This window comes from Trachurus japonicus, chromosome 14, assembly GCF_045865225.1.
Source record: "Trachurus japonicus isolate A0001 chromosome 14, Traja_1.0".
NCBI lineage: Eukaryota > Metazoa > Chordata > Actinopteri > Carangiformes > Carangidae > Trachurus > Trachurus japonicus.
In genome coordinates, this window is record NC_140920.1 from 30,696,567 (window position 1) to 30,709,590 (window position 13,024).

The window sequence follows — 13,024 nt, forward strand, 5'->3', positions numbered from 1 at the left end:
CGATTTCCACGAAACTTCACATGTGTGATGAGGGGCTGACCCTGAACACACCTGCACGCATCCCATTACTGCCCCCTGCTGGATGAACCATTAACTGCTCATAACTCCTTCATGCTTTGTCCGATTCACTCCAAACTTCACATGAGTGATGAGGGGCCGCCCCTGAACGCACCCACACACAACTGCTTAGCGCCACCTGGTGGATGAACGAAACATTGCAGCCCCGACATGCCTCAGGCCCCGCGGTGGCATGGGCGAGCGAGGGCCCGTCATCGCCGCTTGCGGCTTTAATTATTATTAGGGCCCGAGCGGCGACTGCAAGTCGCCCAGCGAAAGCCCTATTGAAATCGCGCTGTTTATTATTATTATTATTATTATTATTCCCACACCCTTAAAACGCCATTTTGACCCCTTTCCCAAAGGCGAAAATGCGTCTACTCTTGCATGGGTGTCCGGCCGGATCCGAAAAACGATATTTTTGAGTGGTCGCACATGGTCGACGCGAAATGGCTAAATAGCGCCCCCTACAATTTTGCCAAAAACCCATAGGGAAAAAAATGACGTTAACGAAAGCGGACCAAAATCGGCACACATATTTATCAATGCGAGATGAACAAAAAATCCTCCTATAGCGAAGCCCGAAACCCAACAGAAAGTCGGCCATTTTGGTTCAAAGTTCGTTTACGCAAAACGAACTCGTCCGAGGGGTTACGCCCGATTGGCTCCAAATTGGGTTCAGAACATCGTCAGACCTAGCTGAGCTTATCTTGTGCTCCGCAGGTCTGTAGCTCAAAGCGCTTGGCCTCTGGCGTGCCCCGAAGTTTGGCGACTGTTTCGGTGCTCGCCATGTAAATACGAACGGCTCTCATGCCCACATACTTGATCGTAGACGCTTCAAACTTGGTGCAAAAATCTATGGAGAGACCCTGAACGATCCGACATATTATTTGCCTACGTCGCTCATAGCGCCCCCCGGTGGTAACAGGAAACGTACAAAAATTCGTTAAAAATACGTAGTTCACTAAATCGACTTTGTTCCACTTCTAGTACATGCTGAACCAGTTGCTGAAGCTACATTATGAACGCTTTGAAGATACGACGAACGGCGTCCGTGTGCCGCCGCGGCGACTGACGATTTTTTGTCGTAAAATTACGTTTGCCTATTACGCGCACATACTTCGTCGTAGCCACTTGAAATTCAAAGGACATGACGTTGGCTCCGCCCTGAACGTTTTGATGTATCCACTTCCTGCCTGGCTCATAGCGCCCCCCGGTGGTAACAGGAAGTACGCAAAAATTCATTAAAAATCTATACTTCACCCGATCAACTTCATTCCACTTCTAATACATGCAGAACCAGTTGCTGAAGCTACATTATGAACGCTGTGAAGATACGACGAACGGCGTCCGTGTGCCGCCGCGGCGACTGACGATTTTTCATCGTACAATTACGTTTGCCTTTTTCGTGGCTTTAACGAAGTCGTGTCCTCACGAAATTTCATCCACAGGTCAAGAATGGCGAGCTCTTTCAGCAGATAGAGTCGTTTCCTATGGGCGTGGCTAAATGCCTCAATAGCGCCCCCTTGAAGTTTTTCCGAAATTCTTCATAGACAAATTTCGCTTACTTTGTCGAACACATACAAAACTCGACACACACGTGTATCATACCCAAACATACAAAAAATATAATTGGAGCCACGCCCTAAACCCAACAGGAAGTCGGCCATTTTGGTGTAGATTTTTCCCGCCTAAAATTAACTCCTCCCAGAGCGTTCGCCCGATCAAGTTCAAATTAGGTATACCACATCTCCAGACCTCGCTGAGCTTATCTTGTGCTCCGTGAGTCCGTAGGTCAAAGGGCGTGGCTGCCAGCGCTCAATTCACTTTGGCGTGCTCGCCATGTCCATACGAGTGGCTCTCACGCCCACATACTTCATCCAATCAACTTCAAACTTGCTGGACATGATGATGGCTCCGCCCTGAACGTCCCGATATATTAACTTCCCACGTAACTCATAGCGCCCCCCGGTGGTAACAGGAAGTGTACTAAAATTTGGAAAATGTACATTCTTTGCCCCATCAACTTCATTCCACTTCTAATACATGCAGAACCAGTTGGTGAAGCTCCATCATGAACGCTGTGAAGCTACGAGTAATGGCGTCCGTGTGGGGGCGCGGCGACAATTCCTCGCCATGACAATACGTTTGCCCTTTGGATGGCTTTATTGAACTCCTATCAACATGAAAATTGGTACACAGGTCCAGGGTCACAACCTCAACGTTTCTATGTACTCATAGGCGATCTCACTCATTCGCCCCCTAGTGGAAACAGGAAGTGGCATATTTTACATCAACATTGTCCGATTTCCACGAAACTTCACATGTGTGATGAGGGACTGACCCTGAAAACATCTGCACGCATCCCATTACTGCCCCCTGGTGGACGAACCTTTAACTGCTCATAATTCCTTCATGCTTTGTCCGATTCACTCCAAACTTCACATGAGTGATGAGGGGCTGCCCCTGAACGCACCCACCCACAACTGCTTAGCGCCACCTGGTGGATGAACGAAGCATTGCAGCCCCGACATGCCTCAGGCCCCGCGGTGGCATGGGCGAGCGAGGGCCCGTCATCGCCGCTTGCGGCTTTAATTATTATTATTCTTGCGCTCTTAAAACGCCATTTTGACCCCTTTCTCAAAGGCGAAAATGCGTGTACTTTTGCATGGGCGTCCGGCCGGATCCGAAATTCGATATTTTCTAGTTGTCACACACGGTCGACGCAAAATGGCGGAATAGCGCCCCCTACAAAGTCCAAAAATGCCCATAGGGAATTTTGCTAACTTTGTCCTACACTCACAAAATTTGGTACACATATGTATTATACCCAGATATGCAAAAAAGCCTCTTGACCTCATGACCTCAACCCAACAGGAAGTCGGCCATTTTGGTTTTGATTTTTCCCGCCTAAAACGAACTCCTCCCACAGCGTTCGCCCGATCAAGTTGAAATTAGGTACACCACATCTCCAGACCTAGCTGAGCTTATCTTGTGCGCCGTGAGTCCGTAGGTCAAAGGGCGTGGCTCCCAGCGCTCAATTCACTTTGGCGTGCTCGCCATGTAATACGATTGGCTGTCACGCCCACATACTTGATCGTAGACGCTTCAAACTTGGTGCAAAAATCTATGGCGAGACCCTGAACGATCCGACATATTATTTGCCTACGTCGCTCATAGCGCCCCCCGGTGGTAACAGGAAGTGAACTAAAATTCATTAAAAATACATAGTTGACCCCATCAACTTCATTCCACTTCTAAAACATGCAGAACCAGTTGGTGAAGCTACATTATGAAGACTGTGAAGCTACGAGTAATGGCGTCCCTGTGGGGCGTGGCTACCATTAATTCCTCGCCATGAAAATACGTTTGGCTTTTTGATGGCTTTAATGAACTCGTATCATCATGAAACTTTATACACAGGTCCAGGGTGGAGACCTCTTCCATCTGATAGGGGTGTCGCTCATGTGGCCCCCTAGTGGAAACCGGAAGTGCCATTTTTTGCATCAACATTGTCCGATTTCCACGAAACTTCACATGTGTGATGAGGGACTGACCCTGAACACACCTGCACACATCCCATTACTGCCCCCTAGTGGACGAACCTTTAACAGCTCATAACTCCCTCATGCTTTGTCCGATTTCCACGAAACTTCACATGTGTGATGAGGGACTGACCCTGAACACACCTGCACGCATACCATTACTGCCCCCTAGTGGACGAACCTTTAACTGCTCATAACTCCCTCATGCTTTGTCCGATTCACTCCAAACTTCACATGAGTGATGAGGGGCGGCCCCTGAACGCACCAGACCACATACGGTGACTGCCCCCTGGTGGATGAACGAAACATTGCATTTTTGGCCTCCTTCCAGGTTTTTTCTCCATTTCTGCTCCGCGCCACGGCCCCGGCGTGCCTCAGGCCCCGCGGTGGCATGGGCGAGCGAGGGCCCGCCATCGCCGCTTGCGGCTTTAATTATTATTATTATTATTATGCCACTTCGAACGCCATTTCGACCCCTTTCCCAAGCCGGGAAACGGACGAAATTTTGCACGCACGTGGGGCCTGTGGCAACTTAGCGTTGAGTGGTGGTCTCGCATGTGGGCGTGGCCAAATGGCAAAATAGCGCCCCCTACAAACTTTTCAAAAACCCATAGGGAAAAAAATGACGTTAACGAAAGCGGACCAAAGTCGGGAGACATATTTATCAATGCGAGATGAACAAAAAATCCTCTTATGGCGAAGCCCAAAACCCAACAGGAAGTCGGCCATTTTGGTTCAAATTTCGCTTACGCAAAACGAACTCCTCCTAGGGGTTACGCCCGATCGGCTCCAAATTGGGTTCAGAACATCGTCAGACCTAGCTGAGCTTATCTTGTGCTCCGCAGGTCTGTAGCTCAAAGGGGTTGGCCTCTGGCGTGCCCCGAAGTTTGGCGACTGTTTCGGTGCTCGCCATGTAAATACGAACGGCTCTCATGCCCACATACTTGATCGTAGACGCTTCAAACTTGGTGCAAAAATCTATGGCGAGACCCTGAACGATCCGACATATTATTTGCCGACGTCGCTCATAGCGCCCCCCGGTGGTAACAGGAAACGTACAAAAATTCGTTAAAAATACGTAGTTGACCAAATCGACTTCGTTACACTTCTAGTACATGCAGACCCGGATGGTGAAGCTACATCATGAACGCTTTGACCCTACGAGCAACGGCGTCCGTGTGCCGCCGCGGCGAATGTGTATCATCCCAATTTAAATTTTGTTTGCCTTTTACGTGCACATACTTCGTCGTAGCCACTTGAAATTCAAAGGAGATGACGATGGCTCCTCCCTGAACGTTTTGATGTATCGACTTCCTGCCTGGCTCATAGCGCCCCCCGGTGGTAACAGGAAGTACGCAAAAATTCATAAAAAATCCATACTTCGCCCGATCAACTTCATTCCACTTCTAATACATGCAGAACCAGTTGCTGAAGCTACATTATGAACGCTGTGAAGATACGACGAAGGGCGTCCGTGTGCCGCCGCGGCGACTGACGATTTTTTATCGTACAATTACGTTTGCCTTTTTCGTGGCTTTAACGAAGTCGTGTCCTCACGAAATTTCATCCACGGGTCAAGAATGGCGAGCTCTTTCAGCGGATAGAGTCGTTTCCCATGGGCGTGGCTAAATGCCTCAATAGCGCCCCCTAGAAGTTTTTCCGAATTTCTCCATAGACAAATTTCGCTTACTTTGTCGTACACATACGAAACTCGACACACACGTGTATCATACCCAAACTTACCAAAAATTGAATTGGAGCCACGCCCTAAACCCAACAGGAAGTCGGCCATTTTGGTTAGCATTTCTTTGACGCAAAACGAACTCCTCCGAGGGAGTTCGCCCGATTGACTTCAAATTGGGCACGGAACATCTCCAGACTGAGCTGATTACGGCTTGTGCTCCGCAGGTGTGTAGGTCAAAGGGTGTGGCTACTAGGGCACGGCCAAGTTCCCGAATTCAGCTAAAAAGGTTTAAATGCTATCACGCCCACAGATTTGATCGCAGCAGCTTCAAACTTGGTGCACATGATGATGGCGTGACCCTGAACGATCCGACATATTATTTTCCTACGTCACTCATAGCGCCCCCCGGTGGTAACAGGAAGTGCGCTAAAATTCATTAAAAATACATAGTTGCCCCCATCAACTTCATTCCACTTCTAAAACATGCCGAACAAGTTGGTGAAGGTATTTCGTGAACGCTATGACGCTACGGCTAATGGCCCCCTTGTGGCGGCGACAGGAATAGCGCTCCATCGTGAACTGCCACCTCCCACGGATTTTGCCCGATTGACTTCATATTCGCTACAGATCATCAGGAGACCGAGCTGGTCAAACACTATTAAAAGCTTTTCTCTACGTGAAACGGCGTGGCTGCTAGGGGGCGACAAAGTTGGCCAACTGCTCGTTTAGTCGCCATGCTATTACGTTTGCCTTCCACGCCCACATACTTGGTCGTAGTCACTTCAAAATTTCAGTACATGATCAGGGGCCCGCCCTGTACGCCTCCATTTGATCGTACGCTAGCTCGCTCAATACGCCCCCTTGTGGACACAGGAAATGTCGCGTTTTGCATCGACATTGTCCGATCAGCTCGAAACTTCACATGTGTGATGAGGTCACGACCCCGTACGCAACGGCCCACATCCCGTTACCGCCCCCTGGTGGACGAACCGTAAACCTGCCGTAACTCCATCGTACGTTGTCCGTTTTGCTCGAAACGTCACGTGTTCGACGAGGGGACCGCCCTCGACGCAGCCGCCCACGTCCGGTTGCGCGCGGGGGTTTTCGAAGAGCGGCCCGGGGGTAGCGGGGACGCCGAGTGGCGTGGAGCGAGGGCCCGTCATAGCCGCTTGCGGCTTTAATTATTATTATTATTCTGTACACTTCTTCCGTTTTTCGGTCTTTAACTACTTCTTCATACTTTCTACTATTCAAACAATTCATATATCAAAACGTGCAGCTTCTTCAGGAGATCATTGGATCCATTCAACTTTTTCATTATCATTCATACTTTTCAAAATATTCAAACTTTATTGAAATTTTTTTGCCATAGGAATACATTGAAACGGTCTTCAAACTCTTAAAATCTTCTTCTTTGAACTTCAACTGCTTCAACATACTTTCACCTACAGACCTCATTCAACTTTTAAAATGTTCACAAAACTTTCAAGTATTCATGTTGCATTCAACTTTTTCATATCTTCTACCATTATTGATCAGTACCCTTCAACTGTTCATGATCATTTTTTGACAAAATTAAAATTTAACATGGGAGTCAATGGCACGGAATGTTCAGAGCTAGAGTGGTGATGACATCAGCTAGAGTGACAGAGAGTCTAAAAATCCTCTGACACTTTGCTCTCTAACCTGTCACCACGGCCACAAATTTCACTCTAGACACATAATTTCCCCCACTTTGGTAGACAAACTTGTGCTGTGTCTCACAGTCTGCTCGAAAACGCAGAGAGACTAACAGAATTTAAACTCGGAGCCTCTAAGTGCAGCCAGTTCCCTCTCTTCCTCTCATTGACTCCCATTGAAAAGTAGGAGCAGATTTTCTGAGAAAAGCAGAAATGACCTCCTTATCTTTCCTGCGACAGTGAGAAAAGTTTTTGCCCTACAAACATTTAATGCACATTGGCTCGCTCAGGAAGGTCTCCTTGCCCCGATAGTCATGACCACATTCTGATAAGAGGTACGGTTCTCTTTTCAGAGGCTGTTGTTCGGGAGCTCTACCAAGCTCAAATCTCACTGCTCTGCTCTGTGTGGTGCAGACACAGAGAGAGAGATGTACAACAGATGATTGAATGTTCAGGAAGAGAGACATGCTAAGGATGAGCTCCTGATTTAAAACTGAGGTTTTGGATTGTCAAGAGAGATACAAACATCAAGAACAACTGGAATACCTTCACAGATAAGACGGTTATATTTTTCTACCGATTTCTCTCTTTTTTGGACTTTGAAACCTCATTGTAGGTTAATTTTCTCTTTCCAACTGACAAACATGGCTAGCTAGCTAATAAACTGCCAACTGCTCTGTGAGGCTCAGCTTCCCACAAGGAACCAGGTGGGACAACAACACTAACCTGAGAGCAACAAAGACAGAGGAGAAGCTTACTTTCTGATTTCTTGCTAGCTAAGAAACTGTTTGTTTGTTGTTTTGTTTTGTTTTGTTTTTGTGTTGCTGCTAGCTAGCTGACTAGAATCACTACAACCTTGGCAGTTGTTTGGTTGCTATAGCAACATGGCCACTGAAACTACAGCAGCAGCAGCAAGGGACACGTTGCTCCTCCAGTTTTTTGAGTACCCTGAGGAGATAAAGTCAGAAAACGGAAGAGTGCAGTTCAGGCATAGAGTCCAGAGAGAATACCCAGAGACTTTATATGCTGACCGCTTTAATAGCACTGGTGTTATTACCAATCTCCTGTTTTACACCGAGCATATCACTGCATGGCATACAGCCATATCAAAGCACTACAGCTTCAACGTAAAGAGAGGAATCTGCAAGGGAAGACAAATTCAGATCTTTGAAGATGAAGATAAGTGCCAAGAGAGAAGGGTATTGACCATCAACTTTTACCAAAATGGCACAGTCATGGTGCAAGGCAATGAAGCTGCCCTTGGTTCCTTTGTACAGAGCTTTCCTACCCTGAAGAAAACAGCGGCAGCTAAAAAGAACACAGGAAGCACACCGAGCTCTCCCACCACCACACGCACTACTACAGTGGACAGCCAGGTCCATGGCACTGCTCAAAGCCCCCCCATGCCTGACCACAACAACCAGCATCCAGACCAGCACACCATCAGCCTCCTGAGAGACAGACTGGCTCTACTAGAGGTAGAGATGACCGAGCTGAGAGAACAGCTCCCTACCAGCACCACACCACAGCCTGACCTTCAGGAACAACTCAGCCAATATAAGCACCAGATGGAGACTACTACACAAGAGCTGAGGGAACAGATCTCCACCCTGCAGAAGGACAAACAGGCCCTCGCCACAGAGCTGGGGGAAACAAAAGACACCATGAGAAGAGAAATAGCGCAGATGAGAGACGAGATGACAAGGGAACTATCAGCCATCATGGTAGAGCTACAGTACAGAACACAGACTGTAGAAATACCTATAGAACAGCCACAACCTCTCACGCCCCCCAGCCCTCCAATCACTGAGCCCCCACCACTCAGTGAGGATGCTGCAGAGGAAAGACCCCCAGCCCCCTGCCAGCCCCCCCCATCCAGCACCTCACAACGACAGCCCCTCACGCTGAAAAAAGACACAGAGGTTGCTATTCTTATTGACTCGAGCGGCAAATTCATCCAGGAACAAAAGCTCTTCCCCAATATGAAAGTGTCAAAGATCTGGTGCCCCACAACTGAGGCTGCGCTCCAAATCCTTTCCCACCCTGAATTTGGCACACCAGGCCATATTCTGATCCACACCGGCACCAACAACCTGCGCGAAGAGCAGGAAAAGGTTGGTAGTCTGGTCACCAAGGTAGCAGAGGAAGCAGCCGCATCCTTCCCGAACTCACGGATCACCATCTCTACCCTGCTACCCCGCAGAGACTTTCACCCCAAGACCATCCACAGGGTGAACACTGACATCACCAGAGGCTGTGCCTTGCTCCCTAATGTACATGTTGCACATCATCCAACCATAACTCCTGAGCAACTGTTTGACCACTCCCACTTAAAAAAGCAGGCAGTGGGCATATTTACAAAATCGCTGAAGGATGTGGCACTGGGCCGTCAAAGCCTCCATCTCACACCAGCCAGAGGACCACCCAGAGGAACTACCAGGGACCATCACTATGCAACAGACCCCGTCAGGAGCCAAAGACCTCCCAGACATCTACCCAGACCCAGCGCACCCCACAGACCCCCACCACAATACCACCACCTCCTGCAGCAAAGTCAGATAGGCCCTGACTCAGGCTACTACCCCACACCAAACCAGAGAGTCTACCAGAACCAGGAGCCTGGTCCCCGGCCCCGACCCGACCCTGTCCCACAGCCACAGCAGACAGAGTCACAAGCCCCACGCAGCTACACAGAGGCCCTCCAAGGACGAGTGGACCAAGAAGGGATGCATGAGATCAAACAACTCCTTCAGTATATCTGCACAAAACTGAACTAGTATTGAAACGAGACACACACACACACACACACACACACACACACACACACACACACACACACACACACACACACACACACACACACACAGTCAAGAATATCTCTCAATTAATTTATTTATTGATTTTATATGAATGTATTTATTTATTTATTGATATATTAGTTTATTTATTGATGTACTATCTATTGATATATTAGTTGGTTGATCTATTACATATGAATTTATTTATTGATATATTAGTTTATTTATTGATATACTATTTATTGATATATTAGTTTATTTATTGATATACTATTTATTGATATATTAGATAATTAATCAATTTGATATCTTTGAAAGAATACTTTTAAGAATATTTTTAACTATAGATACATGTCCATTTTTTTATACAGTTCAATGTTTGTGGCTCTCTTGACAGTCCAATTGTTCTCACTTGTTTTCTATCCTACCTATCGCTGTCTTGTATGAAATCCCTTTCAATATGCATGTGGAATATACAGGGCCTAAAATCTTCAACCTTCGGGCTGAAGAGTTTGGCGCCAGAATTGAAAGCAAACCTTACAGATATTGATATAATCATTCTACAGGAAACATGGTGTAAAGCTGACACTATTACCCACTGTCCCAGCAATTATAGAGAAATGATATTACCATCTCAGAAACACAGCAACACAAACAGAGGTAGGGAATCCGGAGGATTAATCATTTGGTATAAATCTGATCTACATATTCAAATTGATCCCATAAAAATGGGCAAATACTACATATGGTTAAAACTAAAGAAAGAGCTCTTATTAACAGATAGGGAATTATTCATGTGTGCAATATATATCCCTCCCTCCGAATCCCCCTACTTCTCAGAAGACACCTTCCACAACCTAGAGACAGAGATAAGCCATTTCCAGGCCCAGGGAAATGTGCTCATCTGTGGAGACACAAATGCACGCACAGGAACACTCACTGACCTCACAGATCCACAAGGAGACAAATACATCACAAATGGAAATATCTTTAACACTTTCACTCTGCCCCACAGGAATAATAGTGACCAGGTCATCAACAAGAGCGGAAGAGAGCTGGTGCAGCTCTGCCAGAGCCTCAGTCTGTACTTTGTCAACGGTAGGGTACGGGGGGACAGCCTGGGTAGATTCACCTACTGCTCACCTCTTGGCCACAGTACTGTAGACTACATGATCACAGACCTTGAACCTTCCTCTCTCAGCTCATTCACTGTTAAACCACTAACCCCTCTGTCTGATCACAGCCAAATTACCCTGTTTATTAAAAGATCAGACATTGAAAGGGTAAACACAGAACCCAATAAGCTGTACAACATCAGAAACTCATACAGATGGGACCAAAACAGTACAGAACAATACCAAAGGGCAATTGACACCCCAAAAATCCAAACACTTTTAAATAATTTTTTGGATTGTACTTACGCTTGCAATAAAGAACACCTCAATCTAGCAGTGAACAATATTAACAATATATTCAGACAAACAGCAAAAGAAGCACAACTAAAATTGACCAAGAACAAACCAAAATCGATAACGAATAAAAACTGGTTTGATACAGATTGCAAAATGATTAGGAAAAATCTTAGAACGCTATCAAACCAAAAACACAGAGACCCCCACAATGCTGACTTACGCATTCTATACTGTGAAACCCTAAAACTCTACAAACGTACACTCAGACTCAAAAAACAGCAATATAACAAACAGCAACTGACAATAATTGAAGAGGCAATCAACACAAACAACTTTTGGCAACACTGGAAAAACCTAAACAAACCTCAACATCAAGAATTGGCCATACAAAACAGTGATGTATGGACCACTCATTTTAAAACACTGTATCACACTGTTCAAATTAATGCTAACACAGAGCAATCTCAAATTCAAGAGAAGCTAACTAAATTAGAACTAGCTATAAAACATTATCAGAATCCATTAGACTCACCCATTACTGAGCAGGAACTCCTAAAGAGACTGCAGACCCTCAAATCTAAAAAAGCTTGTGGGCCTGATGGCATCCTGAATGAGATGCTAAAACACACGGACAAAAAATTCCAACTGACCATATTAAAACTGTTCAATTTGGTTCTGAGTGTAGGTTTTTTTCCTGAGATCTGTAATCTCGGACTTATAACCCCAATATATAAACATGGAGACAAATTTGACCCTAATAATTACAGAGGCATCTGTGTGAACAGTAATCTGGGGAAGGTTTTCTGTAATATTATGAACAACAGACTTATGAACTTCCTTACCAAACACAATGTCTTGAGCAAAAGCCAAATTGGATTTATACCAAAACAACGCACAACCGATCATATTTATACCCTACATACCCTAATTGATTAACATGTAAACCAAAATAAAACCAAAATGTATGCCTGTTTTATTGACTTCCAAAAAGCTTTTGATTCTATTTGGCATGTTGGATTGTTGTATAAAATGCTTGAGAGTGGCATAGGGGGTAAAACATATGATATCATTAAATCAATGTATTCTGGCAATATGTGCAGTGTAAAAATTAGTAACATGAGGACAGAATATTTTACCCAAGGTCGAGGCGTCCGTCAGGGCTGCAACCTCAGCCCTGCACTCTTCAATATCTATATTAATGAATTGGCAACCACCCTAGAAAAGTCCTCGGTACCTGGTGTAAGTCTCCACAATCAGGAGATAAAATGTCTTCTCTTTGCAGATGACCTGCACTGCATGAAAAGTGGGATTTTCGACAGTTAGCAGCACTGTAGATTGTCGTGGAAGTTCAGGTTTGTGACTGCATACGACAATTTCCAGGAAACACCCACAACTGTCGGGAATTGTCGGGAATTGTCAGAAATTGCCCTGGGCTTTACTGGGCAGTCCCCCCCCCCATCACCCCCCTCTCCCTAATTCAAGGGGAGGCTTTAACATGTAAATGATCATGCTGTGAGCTATACAAATGCAAATCAGTGTAGCATGGTAGCAGGGGGAGTCTTATTCCAGGTAACATTTTTCTAAAAGGTATTAACTGAATTTTAATCCTTATAAAACCCACTGTCGATTTAAAACATCAAATAAGTTTTTATGCTGAGAAGTACAATGGTGTATTAGGGCCATGTGTAAAAAAACAACAAAAAAGCAACTATTTTAAAAGAAACTTAATCAGAGAAAAAAAAAATTGACTTTAATCATCGCCTAAATAGGTTTTTACAAATTATGTAAAATGTGTTATGTACTACAATGTTATGTAGAAAAGACAGACAAAATCGTTTATTTCAACCAT